A 17,783-nucleotide genomic window follows, 5' to 3' on the forward strand; every position below is an offset into this window, starting at 1 on the left:
CCCCTTATAAGAGCATTTCTCTGTCTGTCTGACTGTTCTGCTTTAACTCGTTCACCTACTTCGATTAATTCCCTTTCTTGGGCTCTTGCTGAGGATTCTCTACTTAATTCTGTTTTTCTGATTTCTTTTTCAGATCTTTTATGAGATTCTTTGCGCCATAGCTCGATGGCATCTTTCTGGGACTGTCTGGCTTTCTTTTTCCATAATGCTTCTTCTACTCGCATGATGCACTCGGCATCCCATGTACCTGATATGGGCCATCTATATTTCTCTTCTAAACCCTTGGTATAGTCCACCCATAAATCTAGATATAATATGGCACCTAAGCCATGCTTATGATACATAAAATGTCCTGGACTGTCCCTAAGCGGGACAGGAACTGCTTCCTCGATCAACCCTTTTCTGGTTTTTAACTGACGTAACTTGGAAAATAGAGGCATTCTATACTTGAATCCGAACACAATACAATACACGATAAACACAATAATGAATAGAAAAACAAATCACTCATACCACGACATTGAAAACACATTGAATAACATTTAGAACAACAGTTCGGACAGAATATTACCTGGTATACTGAAAACAGAACACATGAATTTCTCGAGAACGAAACTTACTAGAATTACTAGATGCACTGCTAAAACAGTACGAAACATACCGGTCCCATAAAGAGACACGTCAGGACCCGTATCCACCTAGGTGAACACTTCGGACTGGATCTGTGTACCCAAACCCACTGGACCAGAGACAAATTAATTGACCCTGTCTAGATACTACCCCAGCAACGGTACTCACCGGGCAGCAAGAACGGAAGGCCTCAGACTGGACTGGACTGCTACGACGTCGGACTACGAACTTCGGACTTCAGTTACAGGTGGGCCTCCGGATACCTCGGACCTTGTACTCTCGGCTTGGGCTCTGGTCGGGACTCGCCGCGTTCCTCACCGCCTCGTCTGGATGCTGGACCGCAACCTCCGTCTCCTCCGTGGGCCTGAGGGATACTTCGCAAGAAAAACCATTCAGAAAGGTTCTTAAGACGTGGATCTTCAGCCTCCCCGATGATCTCGCTAAAGCAGCCATCTAATTTCCTCTCCGCCCTCAGACCGGTAATCAATGATTCTTAGCGCCATGATGCTCCTTCCGGAGCGACCGCCGCGCTTTACAAATACCCCTACAAATACAAATACAAATACAAATACTTGAAGCAGAAATATCTGCAGGTGCGCAGTAGAGTTCCGTCATGGCTGCAGAGGGTCAGGGGGCCTGCGTGGCTTCGCCGGCGCGTGGGGAAAGGGCAAGTCCCTATTCGGGCGCCATTATGTGGTAAATAAATAATTAATTACCGGTACTATTTTTGAATACAGTGAATAAGACAGATAGCTCAATAAATAAGAGACAAGATTCGAGGTATCAGAGTCTTACAGGCTTTAATCAGGCATAAGGGAAGGGACAGGAACGGGATAGCCTGCACGGAAATAGAATGGATGGCAGCTGCCAGGGAATGGGAATGGCATGGGAAGGGGTAGCTTTCAGTAACAGTACATAGTATATATACTAAAACAATTACATTACATTCAATACAGTAGGCGTAGCAGTAGGCGTAACTCGTAGCAGTCGCGAAAGATAAGGACAAAATGGGTGTAGCGAGAAGGCGTGTACAGGGCGTATACATAGACATGTGATGTAGACGTCACAAAAGTGTCATAAATGGGGCGGAAACATGGAGGGGGCTACCTGAGCAGCTGGGACCTTTAACCTAGTGGTGCGCGCAAACGGGCAATGACGTGTTACCAGGAGGAACTGGGGCTATGACTTCTGCGCTGGAAGAGGAGACTAAAGTCTGCGGTGTCAGAATGACATGTACCTATATCATATCTGGTATCTGGTGTTTGGAGTACATGTTGATAGAATCCAAAAGTTATCAGGGCAAAGGCTACTTGACACTAAGACTGGTGCATGCATAATTCTACATGTATTGCGTGTGCTAGGAATATTCTATGAATATTAATACAGTATTTCTCTTACATGGAGACAGAAAGGCTAGACCATGGCTGAAACTGTTGATGCGATTCAGTAGCTTAGGAATGCAGAGAAGGAGGGCTGAACTGATAACTAGAAGCATAACATACTCTTGGCAGACTGGGAGGCAGAGCCAGGCCGGGCTGGGCACTGTGAGGCAGGAAGTAAGTGAAGGGTCAGGGATGCAGGTGGGGGCTGTATCGCTCCTCGGAGTGGGTTCAGGAGACTGGAGCTGAATCTGGTGTCCGGGCCCTTTTGAGGCCTAGAAACGGGGACAATTCAATGGATTAACGTGCACACTGTATAATGTGGCAACATAGGCCTAATACTCGTTGCTTTCACGAGAACTGGAAACTGGCATACTAGAGATGGACACAACTATAATTGCGTCTTTAATCGATCATAAGGGGATACATGCATATCGATCATGCACATATAGCATAGAATGGGGAACACGTAGGCACATATAACATGGCAAAATTTACTTTTCCACACCTCGGCCATAACCCCATGCACACGATTCCAAAAAGGCACCACCACCGGACACTCCCACAAAATATGAAGGAGTGTACCCACCACTCCACACCCGCGCTTACACAAATCATCTGAAGCATACCCCATATGCAACAAACGAGGACCCGTCATATACACTCGGTGTAGGATTTTCAATTGCACCAATCTCAGACGAGCCGAGACTGCTACCTCCTTCGGGGAGGAGATCGCCGCCTGCCAGTCCTCATCGTCAAGTTCCAGTCCATCACTAGTCCAGGCAGCATGGAGTTGCAGGAGAAGGTCCGCTCGGTCATTTATCAACTTTTTATATATAAGTGAGATCGTACTGTCCGGGACATGCCCGTCAAGCACTCTGTCTTCCAAGGGTGAGGATTCTGGGACGAGCGTGCCGGTCGAAAAAGCGGAGGAAAGAGCGTGTCGGACCTGAAGGTAACGAAAATACTCTCGATTGTCGAACTTGTATTCGAGTTGTAGCTCTTCAAAAGACTTTATCTTGTCTTTCCGCCAAAGGTCGCCCACCCTACTAATCCCAATGAGGTTCCATTTATCAAACCCCTTGGTGGTCCACAGACTGCCTAACCTCTCAGCCGCATAAAGCGGGGTCGCCCGAGTGAGAGTGTTCGACCAACCCATAGCAGCGTTAGCGTCATACCAAATTCGCACCGCAACTCTAGTTGGCCCCGTTAACGCGACACCAGACCGCTTAGAATAAAACGCCCTATTATAGTCCCCGCCCGGCAGCAACCATTTGTCCATAGCAAAGGCCGGGTTGGAAGCCGGCCCGTACATCGCATGATTAACGGAGCTCAGCTGTGAGGCTCAGTAATATCGTCTAATATCTGGCAACGCTATACCGCCATCATACCAAGGCAGCGTGAGCTTAGCCAAGGCAATCCGGGGACGTCCAGCCCACAGCAGTTTTCTTTGTAGGCCCTCGATCTCACGAAAATAGCTAGAAGGCACTAAATCCATTGTGTTTCGGAGCGCATATAAAAATCTGGGGAGGGACATCATTTTAAACAGGGCCGCTCTGCCAACCAGGGACAGCGGCAGCCTGCACCAGGCTTTCACGTCCGCCTTCAGGCGGTCGAGCGGGGGAAGCAGGTTACGCTGATACCTGACAGCCGAGTCACGCGAAACATAGATTCCTAGATACTTGAATCCGGCAGATGAAATCTGAATTGGACAGTTGCTCGGTACGAGAGGAATATAATCGGTGAGCGAGTAGACACATGACTTCCCCCAATTAATTACCAGTCCAGAGTTCCTCCCGAAGGAATTAAGGACGTCAAACAGTACCCCCAGAGATTTCCGGGGGGAGGTGAGATAGAGAAGTATGTCATCCGCATATAAAGAGATGCGGTCTTCAAAACCGGGGGCCCACCTGATACCCTTGAGAGATGGCTCCCATCGCAACCAAGGGTTCCAGGGCCAGGCCAAAAAGTAGCGGGGACAGAGGACACCCCTGTCGCTTCCCCCTCCCTAGAACAAGAGTTTCTTCTTCTTGAATTGTTCAGGATAATCTAATTTGGAATGGGACCAGCTCCTACCTTTATTCTCCTAAAGGGGGCTGTACTCGCGACTAGGTCCCTCGCCTGGGTGGGACCAGGAAGGGTGGTGGTTACACCCCCTTTCCTTTGTCAGGTTTCGCGCCAGAGCTGGGGCTGGAGTGCCCCAGCAACTGGTTTGAACCGGGGTATGCAAGGGACACCTTTTGTGCCCCAGGCATGTCTCATTCCTTTCAGCCTGGTCCTACCTAATACACAAAGTCCTGTCTGGGGTGGTGCTGGCACCTCCCCAGGCAGGAAACCCTTTGTCCAGGCCTCCCTCGCTGGAAAGACTCCCAGCAGCAGGAGGTCAGACTTGTGTCTGCGGTGGCAGCATCCATTTTGTGATGCTGAGGCTCTGGTTAACTTTAACCGGGGTTCTGGTTCTGTACATGTTGTGTCCCTCTAGAAGGGTGGAATGCTACCCCCGTCACCAGAACTGGCGAGGGGGTAGTATTCCAATTCGTATGACACCTTACTCGACATGTTTTGATAATGCTATACCAAAGTTAGCAATAACCGCGAGGATTATAATGCACTTAAGAGTATATGGTATAGCGTTATCGTGGAAACAGCAAAAGGACATGGTCCCGATAGCTGCAGACAGGCTCGGCTCATGCTAGAGCACCATCTCACATATTCCAAGCACTCTGCCTTCAGGATTAATAAGGCCTGCCATAGGAGTGACTTATAGGAGTATATGTGTCCACTTTAGGTTAGATATAGGTATACTATATCTACAGCAAAGGGTGATTACACCACCTTTGTCCGGATTTGCTTCACGGAATCCGATTGATGCTCATAAGGGTCCACCTCCAAATGTCACAACACCTCTGATATAAATACACAGAGGGCTTGAGCCATTAGGCGAGGGAAAAAACAACCAGGAAGGGAAAGGGAAGGGCCAGCAGGGAAGGGAATTCCTGTAACGACAAAAACATACACCCTGTAAGTACAATGATATCAACAAGCTACTCTCAAATGGTCTCGCTAAGGAACAGGATATATACCTTGTGGTCTGAATAAAGAACGATGTTGGACAAGCGTCTCCTCTATTGCCTTCTGCCACTTCAAGCAGCCTAAAGACACAAACACAGATTAGCCAAAAGTCACACTCAACAGAAGACCTATATAGCTGTGTATGCAAGCCCCTATATTAGGCATACCATGAGGTTAGGCAAGAGACATTATAACTGGAGTCTGTTGTAGGCACATTTCCATACTGAGTCAGTGTTCAACCACGAAAGACCACAAATATAGGAAGACTTCAAGGGTCCTTATTAACAGACACGGTGGTGCGTGGGAAGCAAGAACCACTGCACTCCGCTCTGTGAGGCATAAGGAATAACCATTAGTTGCAGTCCCTTCCTGATAAGTCAATAAGTACAACACAGTCTTAATTAAACACAACAAGCAGTGAATATCACCGCTTCGTTCCTGCTGGCAGACAAGGTAATAATAAACACGGTGGCGCGTATTTGCGACCACCACTACGCCCCACTAATAAGACACTGTCTGGGCCCAAATCATAAGAGAAATGCAAAAGTCCTTTTCCGGAGTACTTTACTCCGATGACAAAATAGAAAGAACGGTAATGCGTGGCAGCTCACCACCGCGCTCCGCTCTACAAGACAAAACCCCAGAGATGGCGGTTACAGGCTCTTCGCCCGTCGAGGAGGCTTCGTGACTGAAGCCGATCCTACCTGGTCCCACGTCTGGATAGGAAACGAACACCGGCTGCAGACCGCTCGCCGAGCAACGTTCTCCTCTCCTCCTGTGCGGACACCGGAACAACAACTAATAACACGCGACAGGATGCGTGTCTCCAGTCTACAAATACCTTCCTCCTCCGGGGCTGATGGGAGTTGTAGTTTCACTCCCTAAAACAATGGTGACGGGCTTCCGTGTACACAACCCCGCCGATGACAGTGCAGGCGCATTCATCCGCAACCTGACAACCTTGCCCCAGCTGTGCTAGCAGCCAGTTGTGTCAGTTTTGGATGGCCAGCCAGGGGTGGCATAATACATGCTGCAGCCCCTGGTAGGCCCTGGGTACACCTATGCCCTGGGTACCTAAGGTACACTGTACAGGGGCTGATAAGGTGACCCAGTATCCAATCAGATATGTACCTAAGGTACATGGAGTCCATTTTACAGAGAGAGCAGGAAGCCTGGGGCCCTGAATAGCAGGAGCCCAGGCCAACTATGTCGAAAACCAGCTAAACTCTAGGCAAAAAGTTGGGGACAACCATAGTCAGATATCCACCTTCCAATATGCGTGAATCCAGGAATGATGTTCCACTTGCACTTTGTGTGGCAGTGAAACCCACTTCTTGGATTTTTGAAAGACGTTTCCTGGAGGAAGCGTCCGAATAGTAAATTAAAAAAAGATACAGATAGTTAAAAGGAGTGCGGGTATATAGATTAATATCGATGCGGTATCTCTCTGCTGAAAGTCAGGTTAGAGCAGGACACGTGATACGCGTCCTGGTTCCTGCACACCTGATGCTAATTCACAAACACGCTCCTGCTTTGGGGAGAATGAAGAGGACAGAAGGAAGAGAGAAGCCTTTGTTGATCCCTAGAGAAGAAGGGTGAAATGAGGAGAAGGAGCGCAGGACTTTGTAGAGCAGAAAGATGAAATGAGGAGACGGGTTACAAGAAGGGTGAAATGAGTAGAAGGAGCGCAGGACTTTGTAGAGCAGAAAGATAAAATGAGGAGACGGGTTACAAGAAGGGTGAAATGAGGAGACGGATTACTTTCTTCACGAGAGGGGCAGAGGACTCTAGAAGGAACAAAGCAGCCTCCACGTGTCCCCTCTGTTTTCAAGAGAGCAAACACCCCCCCCCAAAGAAATTAACCCAACTACTCCTCAGTTCACCCTCCTGCTCTCTAGCAGGGGCGTGCTTGTGATCTAGGAGGTGTCAGCAGAGCAGAGACAAAGGGGCTGGGGTTGTCTGTGCCTGCGTGGAACCTGTTTTTTAGCCAATGACGAGAGTAGAAAATACATAGCTGCCAAGGTTTCAGATTGCTTATGGGTGATATTTTCGTAATTTCAGTGTAATTATGAGTGACATTCGTCAACTATGAGCGCTGTGAAATCCTCGCTGGATATCACGCGCTAATCCTGTTATTTGCACTTGAAGCGACAATCCGGAGCAGGATACAGCTTGCTGTGAGTGTGTGATTGGACTCCTCACACGGTGGGCGTGTGGAGGGAGTGGAGCTGGTGTCACACGGTGGGCGTGTGAGGGAGTGGAGCTGGTGTCACACAGTGGCCGTGTGAAGGGAGTGGAGCTGGTGTCACACGGTGGGCGAGTGAAGGGAGTGGAGCTGGTGTCACACGGTGGGCGAGTGAAGGGAGTGGAGCTGGTGTCACACGGTGGGCGAGTGAAGGGAGTGGAGCTGGTGTCACACGTTGGGCGAGTGAAGGGAGTGGAGCTGGTGTCACACAACGGCCGTGTGAAGGGAGTGGAGCTGGTGTCACACGGTGGGCGAGTGAAGGGAGTGGAGCTGGTGTCACACGGTGGGCGAGTGAAGGGAGTGGAGCTGGTGTCACACGTTGGGCGAGTGAAGGGAGTGGAGCTGGTGTCACACGGTGGGCGAGTGAAGGGAGTGGAGCTGGTGTCACACGGTGGGCGTGTGAAGGGAGTGGAGCTGGTGTCACACGGTGGGCTTGTGAAGGGAGTGGAGCTGGTGTCACACGGTGGCCGTGTCAAGGGAGTGGAGCTGGTGTCACACGGTGGCCGTGTGAGGGAGTGGAGCTGGTGTCACACGGTGGCCGTGTGAAGGGAGTGGAGCTGGTGTCACATGGTGGCCGTGTGAAGGGAGTGGAGCTGGTGTCACACGGTGGCCGTGTGAAGGGAGTGGAGCTGGTGTCACACGGTGGCCGTGTGAAGGGAGTGGAGCTGGTGTCACACGGTGGCCTTGTGAAGGGAGTGGAGCTGGTGACACACAGTGGCCGTGTGAAGGGAGTGGAGCTGGTGACACACGGTGGCCGTGTGAAGGGAGTGGAGCTGGTGTCACACGGTGGCCGTGTGAAGGGAGTGGAGCTGGTGTCGGCGTGTGGAGGGAGTGGAGCTGGTGTCGGCGTGTGGAGGGAGTGGTGCTGGTGTCACACGGTGGGCGTGTGGAGGGAGTGAAGCTGGTGTAACACGGTGGCCGTGTAGAGGGAGTGGAGCTGGTGTCACACGGTGGCCGTGTGAAGGGAGTGGAGCTGGTGTCACACGGTGGCCATGTGATGGGAGTGGAGCTGGTGTCACACGGTGGCCGTGTGAAGGGAGTGGAGCTACGGTGACCGTGAGTGTGCAGGTCACGGGTCCACTGTCGGTCTCTTTGAAAGCTTCCACCGCTGGGGGTCAAACAAATGCAGCGTCACCGCCTGCCCACAATCCTTTGCGAAATATCTGCATACAAACCCTCATTGCATTTGCCTTTCATCCCTGAGGCCACGAATAACTATTTGAATGAACTCTGTGTTTGTAGATTCTCTTGTGCATTTTTGTTCCTAACCCTCTCTCGTTAATCGTCACAAGTGCAGCCTCGCCCTAACCTTACTGGGCGTCCGTCGTTGTTGCTTCTCTAAAATGCTGGACCCCGTACTCGTTTTGTGAGACGTGCGTGCATCCAGGAATGAGGTCCACTTGCACTTTGTGTGGCAGTGAAACTCACTTCTTGAGTTTTTGAAAGACGTTTCCTGGAGGAAGCGTCCGAATAGTAAAATAAAAAAAGATACGGATAGTTAAAAGGAGTGCGGGTATATAGATGGTTAATATCAATGGGGAATCTCTCTGCTGAAAGTCAGGTAAGAGCAGGACACGTGATACTGCACACCTGATGCTAATTCACAAACACGCTCCTGCTTTGGGGAGAATGAAGAGGACAGAAGGAAGAGAGAAGCCTTTGTTGATCCCAAGAGAAGAAGGGTGAAATGAGGAGAAGGAGCGCAGGACTTTGTAGAGCAGAAAGATGAAATGAGGAGACGGGTTACAAGAAGGGTGAAATGAGGAGAAGGAGCGCAGGACTTTGTAGAGCAGAAAGATGAAATGAGGAGACGGGTTACAAGAAGGGTGAAATGAGGAGAAGGCACGCAGGACTTTGTAGATCAGAAAGATGAAATGAGGAGACGGGTTACAAGAAGGGTGAAATGAGGAGAAGGTGCGCAGGACTTTAAAGAGCAGAAAGATGTAATGAGGAGACGGGTTACAAGAAGGATGAAATGAGGAGAAGGTGTGCAGGACTTTGTAGAGCAGAAAGATGAAATGAGGAGACGGGTTACAAGAAGGATGAAATGAGGCGAAGGTGTGCAGGACTTTGTAGAGCAGAAAGATGAAATGAGGAGACGGGTTACAAGAAGGATGAAATGAGGAGAAGGTGCGCAGGACTTTGTAGAGCAGAAAGATGAAATGAGGAGACGGGTTTCAAGAAGGGTGAAATGAGGAGGAGCGCAGGACTTTGTAGAGCAGAAAGATGAAATGAGGAGACGGGTTACAAGAAGGATGAAATTAGGAGAAGGTGTGCAGGACTTTGTAGAGCAGACAGATGAAATGAGGAGATGGGTTACAAGAAGGATGAAATGAGGAGAAGGTGCGCAGGACTATGTGGAGCAGAAAGATGAAATGAGGAGACGGGTTACAAGAAGGATGAAATGAGGAGACGGATTACTTTCTTCATGACAGGGGCGGAGCACTCTATTTTTATTTAATTATTTTATTTATTTAATGCGAGTTTATATAGCACGAACATTACCGAAGGTGTCAGAGCACTTTACAAAAGAACCAGTTGCGTTACATAAGGACTTTGGATTACATGAGTTACATAAGAGATACAAACAGAAAAAATTTGCAAATGTACAAGGTGTAAAGTCACTCAAGAAAGAGATAAAAACAGATAAACTCTAAAATCACGTAGGAATGGTAGTGAGTACAAGGGCCTACTACATATACTAGTGGTTAGAGTTCTATATATACAAATAGTAAATTGACACAGGATTTCATTTTAACAGCAATTAGGCTTGGACAATTATATAATACATATACAACTATATTTAAGGCCGTCCAGCAAAAAGAGAAAAGCGATCAAGGGTCATCAGGAGGAGTCGTGAGGGAAGAAGGAACGGAACAAAGGTCAGACAAAACGGTGGGTCCGGGTTGTGGGTATAGACAGAGACCATCTCAAAAAACAAAATAAAACAAGCACTTGCAGTGCAATAGGTCTCGCATTTGATAGAGTTTAACCTATTGGCATTGTAAATGACAATACCTTTAATTCATCTGTTTAGAAAACTAACAAATAAAAGGCATTGGTATTTACAATGCCAATAGCTTAAACTCTCGACCTCGACAGGGTAGTGGGGGCGTGCAAGTGGGAGGGGTGAGATGGTTTTGGTTATTTCACGGGAGATCCAGGAGTACTAGTCAATTGAGCCTATATGCAAAATGTGCACCTTCCCACTCCGAGCATGCATTAAGTAATGTCTAGTACTCCGATACAAAGAAAAGAATGCTGCCACTATAGTTAAAGCAGACTGCCGTCGTAAAGTAAGTAAAGAAAGGAGCTCAGCCGCTATATTTAAAGTGGACTGCGCTGGCAAAGTAAATAAAGAAAGGAGAGTGACCACTATGGTCAAAGCGGACCGCGCTAACAATGTAATTAGAGAAAGGAGCGCAGCAGCTATTGTTAAACAGGACTGCGCTGGTAAAGTTAAGAAAGAAAGGAGCGCAGCCGCTATTGTTAAACAGTGCTGCGCTGGCAAAGTTAAGAAAGAAAGGAGCGCAGCCGCTATAGTTTAAATAGACCCCGGTGCCCAAAAATGTAAATATCGATTAAAAGGTGCAAACTGGTTATGTCAATATGACTCGGCCACCATTACTAAACAAGCTGGTTTTGTAAATACAACACGTCCTCAATTATTAACCCCTTCGATGCTGATGACGGAACGGTTCCGTCATGAGCGTCGGTTGAGCTGTGCTGATGACGGACCCGTTCCGTCATGACTCCGCCCGCGCAAGGCGGAGTCAGCATGGGCGTGAATGCCCTGTTAAAAACACTAACCTTTCATTCAAAATTGATGATAATACACTGTATCTTGTATAAATATGCAACAATCTTGTGATGTGATGTGATGCTTACCGAAGGAAGAAAGAAACGACCGCCAAAAAGCTGCCTCTCTCTTAAATTACACTAACGTCAGTGTCAATGTCTACGTTGCTTGTAAGTGAAACAAAATGCAGATTTTCCACAGTTTTAATGTAAAGAAAATCATGATTTTATTAAAAAAGGCACGGAGGCTAATATTATGCATATCCCTTTTATGCCCAAACACAGCAGCAACAACACTATAAAACTTAGAATATTACCAAAACATTCCAGAACTTAGAACATGTATAATACTCCAAGTAAAGCAGCCATCTTCCTCTTTTGTGACTGCGAATGTGTAAACAACAATAAATAACAAGTCCATAAATAAATTCCACCGACTCCAAACTTCTTAAAACTCATCTTCGACTTCTTCTCCTCATGGAACATCCTCTTCATCCACTTCTTCTGCTTCATCCTTCAAAATAAACCAAACAATAATTAAATACAGGGCGGGCACAGCAGAGGGATAATATTAGCCTCCGTGCCTTTTTTAATAAAATCATGATTTTCTTTGCATTAAAACTGTGGAAAATCTGCATTTTATGTCAAAGGCCCGGAGGCCAACATTATGCATGTTCAAAGTTCTTCCAAAACCTTACTCAAAACGTTTTCCACAGGCTTAAAGTAAAACTTACGAAAAGTCGAATCATTTGACCAATCTGCTGCCTTCAAAATTCCGCCCAAACTAAAACCTTTAACAAAGGCCTTACTAGCCATAGCCCCTCTTACCGAATGGGACCCGAAAACACTAGTATCCACCCCTGCCTTGACCATCACATTCCTCACCCATCTCGCCAAAGTAGGAGTAGACACAGCCTTATACGGATTAACATAAGAAATCAATAACTGCTTACAATCTGTTTTCCTCAAAGCAGAAGTCCTTTTTTCATACTCCTTCAGGCACTTAACCACACACAAAACACTCTCTCCCTCTAAAAGAGGATAACAAATTGTTTTTGACATCATTTTCGTCCTTCTTTTAACCTCAAAACACACTCCCTCTGGTTGATAAAACCTAGAATTAACATCCAAAGCCCTAATATCTGACACCCTCCTAAACGAAATCAGACACAACAGCATTGTTATCTTCCAAGTCAAGAATTTCAAATCCAACCCTGAATTTGACCCCCAACTTTCAAGCTCCCTCAACACCAAAGTGACGTCCCAAAGTGAATCATACTTAGCCTTCGGTGGAATAACCACCCTAACACTTTTAACCAACCTCCTGACCAGAACATGTTGTCCAACTGGAACTCCATCCACCAGACCATGCCCTGCTGAAATAGCAGATCTACTTAGATTAACTGAATTATACGCCAAACCACTACAAAAAAGACCTGACAAATAATTTGCTACCTCTACCACAGGTGCTGAAATGGGATCCAAACCCCTCTCAACACACCAACCATTCCACTTTCTCCACGCCGACTCATACACCCTAGATGTCCCTTTAGACCATGACTTTGAGACAAGCTCCTCAGCCTCTTTTGATAAACCCTGCACTTGCCAAACTCTCCTGAAATCAACCAAGCCATCAGCTTCAGTTGTCCTGTGACCACCAGGTCGTGAAAGTTCCCCTGAACATCCATCAATATGTCCCTGCAATCTGGGAGAATTATCGGGTTCTCCACCAACAAATCCATCGCATCCGGGAACCACACCTGAGCTTTCCAAAAAGGAGTTATCAGAACCAACTCTGACTCCTCCCTTCTGACCTTGTTCAAAACCCTCTGAATCATAGAAAATGGGGGAAACGCATAACACCTTCCCTCCTTCCAAGTCTGTAGAAAAGCATCTACTCCCTTTGCCTCTGGATCCGGCCTCCAACTGAAAAACTCTTTCAACTGAGTGTTCAACCTGTCTGCAAACAGATCCACACTCAAAGGTCCCCACATTCTCTCCAGACTCAAAAACACTTCTTTCTTCAACCTCCAACAACTCGCATCCCTCAGGTATCTTGAATACCAATCCGCTTCTACGTTGCTCAACCCTGGTATGTACTGAGCCTGAACTACAATCTCTCTCTCCAGACAAAATTTCCAAAATTCCTTTGCAAGTTCCGCCAATCCTTTTGACCGAGGACCACCCATCTTGTTTACATACTGAACCGCCGACAAATTGTCCATCTTCAGAAGTACACAACATTTGACTCTGTCCTTCACAAAACTTTTTATTGCGAAGGAACCCGCCAGCAACTCCAAACAATTTATGTGCATTAATCCTTCTTCTTTCGACCATTGCCCCCCTGTTGATGTCTCTCCACATCTCGCTCCCCATCCGCTTAAACTCGCATCCGACTCTATCTCCACTTCTGGCATTGACCCAAATATTGCTCGCCCGTTCCAAGCATCCAGACTCATCAACCACCACTCCAACTCCTCCTGAGACTCCTGATCTATCACAAGCTTCTGAGAATACCTCACATCCTTCCTCAAATACCTTGCCTTCAACCTCTGTAACGCACGATAATGCAGGGGAGCAGGGAATATCGCCTGAATTGAAGAAGATAGAAGACCCAACAGTCGCGCTAACTGCCTCAAAGTAATCCAGTCCGCCGACTTTACTCTACTCACTTCCTTCCTGATCTTCCTCACCGTCTCCATTGGCAACCTCAACATACAATCCAATGTCCGTATCTGAAAACCTAAAAAGGTCATCACCTGTTTTGGATCCACACACGACTTCTCTTTGTTCACTACAAACCCCAAATCCTCTATTACTCTCACTGCAAATTCCGTATGATCCTTTGCCAACTTCCTGTCCTCTGCCATTATCAAGATATCGTCCAAATAGACTATCAGACGAACTCCTCTGGACCTCAGCCAAGCCGCAATCGGCCTCATCACCTTGGTGAAGCACCACGGAGCTGATGTCAAACCGAAAGGGAGACTCTTGAACCTCCAGCGCCTTCCCAACCACCTGAACTGAAGGAAATCCCTTTGATCCTGGCACATAGGAATTGTTAAGTAAGCATCCTTTAAATCCAGTCTCGTTAACCAATCCCCTTTTCTCAACAGATCCCTTAGCATATGAATCCCTTCCATTTTGAAATGGTTGTAAACAACCCAATCGTTCAATTCCTTCAAATTGATTACTGGTCTCATCTTCTTGTCCTTTTTCTCTACAAGAAATAAGTTGCTTATAAAGCAACCCGGTATTTCCTCTGCAAGCTCTATTGCACCCTTTCTTTCCAACTCTAATACTTCTTTAGTTACCAACCTTTCCATTTCCACTGAAAACCTTAATATCTTTGGAACCCTCGTTTGAACCGGGGTACTGATAAAGTCTATCCTGTAACCAAACACAGTTTCCAAAACCCATGGATCCTGTGTTATTTCCTGCCATCTGGAAACAAACTGGGCTAGTCTGCCGCCCAATTTTACTTCCATAAATAAAGGGTCTTGTAAGAGACTTACCTGAAAGTCCTCTCGGTCTCCTATCCGACCTTGGACCTCTTCCTCTCCCCCTCTGTCTTTGCGGGAAGAAACTTCCTTGATCGGACCTTGTAAATCCATATCCTCCTCCACTTCCATAGCCAAATCCATATCCGTAACCTGATCCAAAGGGCCTGTTTCCTCTACCATAAAATCCTCTGGTAAATCCGAAACCTGTCCTCCCGGCCGAACCAAAAACACGTCTCATATCTTTCTGAGCCTTCTGCAAAGAATTAAATGTTCCTACGTACTTTGACATATCTTTGACAAAATCGTCACCGAACAGCAGTCCATCGCTCTGTTCACCCAATTCCTTGCCAGCCAAATCTGCAAGTTTCGGATCGATCTTGAATAAGATACTCTTTCTCCTCTCCTGACAGAGAGCTGTATTGGCATTCCCTAGCAAACAAATTGCACGTTGTACTCACTGACGCATTTCACTTACGTCAACACCAGTATTGTTACTATGTGCTTCTTCGCACAAATCAAAAATCTTTGTCAAAGGACCCAGAATATCCAGCATTCGATCCTGACAACTTTTCAGGCCTTTGTCCAAGCCTCTTCTAGGGTCTCTTCCCCCTTTGTTATTAATAAATGTCAGCATCTTTTGGTCCAATTCCGGAGTGAATGCCACTTTACTATTTAGGGATGGCCTCGGGCACTCAGACCTCAGTCGAGTCCTTATCTCTTTTGGCATCTCTTTTCTTATCCAATAACGAATATATTTAGCAACATGCTCTACTGGGGACCACTGAGGTGACAATGGATGTTGTATCAGTAATGGATCAAACATTTGATCCCCTTGAGGGTCAACAAAATCCTCATATTCCAACTTAATCTGATCTTCTAACTTCCTCCTTTTAACCTTTACTTCTTCTACATCCGAGTCCTCCAAACTTGAGCTACAAGTGAGCTCCACATCCCCACTAGTAGAGCTATTATCGCACGCCACAGAGCTATGACCTTTTCTTTGTGTCTTTATAGCACTCACTTTGGCCTTTATAGCCTTTTCCTTTTGCTCTCTATTCTCCTTCTCCTTAGATGTCTTTCCTTTAATCACATTTTTCCTCTTCTCCTTTCTCTTAGATGCACCATCAGAAGTACCTGCCACTATTTGCACTTCCTCAGAGGTATAAAAACCATCCTCTTCTCCTGACCTTTGGCTTTTCTCTCCCTCTTTACTTCTCTTCCCAATAGTGCTTTCTATCCTCTCTTCCAAGGAAGCACTAAATTCGCCAAACATCTTTTCCATGTATCCTTTCTTTCTTTCCTCGAAACCTAACTCCTCTTTCTCCATTTTAAATTATATCTTCCTTAAGAATTTCTAACCAATACTCAAAAAATTTTCACAAATCTAACTCAAATACACCTCTACCTCAACGCGACACACTTCACTTGAACCGACGAACTTCGTCTGACTGAAACTGACAATAATCAGTCAGACGATCAAAACACCCCAAATCATGGCCGAACACTTTCCCATTCTTAAAACCTGACTTTTCCCAAACACACAAAATGGCCGCCGCACGTAACGTAGGTACGGCGGTCCCTACAGCACACACTTCCTAAGCTTCCGCGCGAGTCTCTAATCGCGTCAGAACTTTTGGATCAACATTTCCTCTGATGCGCTCGAGCGCGCCTCCCTTCACGCGACGCGTCCCATATATGAGCTCGAGGATCCACGCGCTTACCAACCGTCAACATCTAAACCAAACAAACGGTAAACTCATATTTTTATGGTTAGAAAACACACGTTTAATTTGTTATTCAAACCATTGTATTATTCTAAATATTTTTAAGACTTACATCCGTTTTTCCTTCCTTTTTCAAACAACACTTCGTATAAAATAAAATACCCATTAATAACACATTTCTTTTAAATCCTGACTCAAATCATCTTATTCAAAACCCTTATTTATCACTGGGTATAAATACTAATTTAAAGCGAATTTATAAACAGCATTTATAAAGAGTACTTATCTTATGTTCGAGCAGCAACAAAAGAGGAAGATGGCTGCTTTACTTGGAGTATTATACATGTTCTAAATTCTGGAATGTTTTGGTAATATTCTAAGTTCTATAGTGTTGTTGCTGCTGTGTTTGGGAATAAAAGGGATATGCATAATGTTGGCCTCCGGGCCTTTGACATAAAATAGCAAGAGTCCCTTGTATTAAAACACTGACCTTTAATTCAAAAGTGACAAAAACACACTGCATCTTATTTCAATGTGCAACACTCTTGTGATGTGGTGCTTACTGAAGGATGAAAGAACCGACCGCCGAAACGCCGCCGCCCTCTCGAATTGCGCTGACGTCATAACGTACGTACGTGAGTGCGTGCTTGCTATTTAAAGATATATCAACCTCAAGACTATTAAGGGCTCTCCGCATTAACAAAACTTTATTAAAGCCAACTGTGAACGCAAACCTCCAGCGTAAGGCTACCTACAGACTCTACTGTACATCAATTTGGACACAAACCTCCGCATATAAGAGTACAAAAAACGCATGCTTCGTAAGTTGCATCCTAAGCCTGTGATCTTCCGAAAGAAAAAACAATAGGTAATAAGCCGTGATGAGGAATGATAAACCAATGAAGACTTGTGTGGAAAGAGAACAGACAACTAAAAAAAACAAGCACCGTTTCTACCCTACCTCCTCCACCGCCCAGGAACGTGCTGGAATGACGGTGTACCGTAGTTTCAATATTCCCATCTGGCTGATCTTCCCCCTCGTTTATGCGTATCAGTAAACGCATGCGCAGAACGCTCCTTTTCTAAATCTAGGTATTTTTGATCTTTCCCCGTGTGCTGCCGTTCTAGTGCGCATGCGTCATTTCACGCATGCGTACTAAGTCGTTTTTCATTCATTTTGAAGCTCCCGCAGCAGCGTTAACACCATTACCAGTTGAGCTCTGGCTTTTTTCGTGCGCATGCGTGTCATTTCACGTATGTGCACTAAGTCCTCTGAATTTGAAACTTCCGCTGCAGCAGCGGCAGCGTTACTACCAGTGATAGTGGCTGTTAACCAGCCTGTCACCGCGGCGCGCTGCATGGACCAGCACCGGACTTTCATCCCTTCAGAAGCCCAGCGAGAGGACAGGAGAGGCGGGTTCAGGTACCGCCG

General features: G+C 46.5%; 1 pseudogene across 1 annotated transcript in view; it reads right to left on the reverse strand.

Moving 5' to 3' along the window:
• Window positions 1-17,783, reverse strand: part of LOC144792339 (uncharacterized) — a 272,076-nt pseudogene that overhangs the window by 102,894 nt on the left and 151,399 nt on the right. The gene's annotated exons all lie outside the window — the stretch shown is intronic.

Source organism: Lissotriton helveticus, chromosome 11 (assembly GCF_964261635.1).
Source record: "Lissotriton helveticus chromosome 11, aLisHel1.1, whole genome shotgun sequence".
Classification (NCBI taxonomy): Eukaryota; Metazoa; Chordata; class Amphibia; order Caudata; family Salamandridae; genus Lissotriton; species Lissotriton helveticus.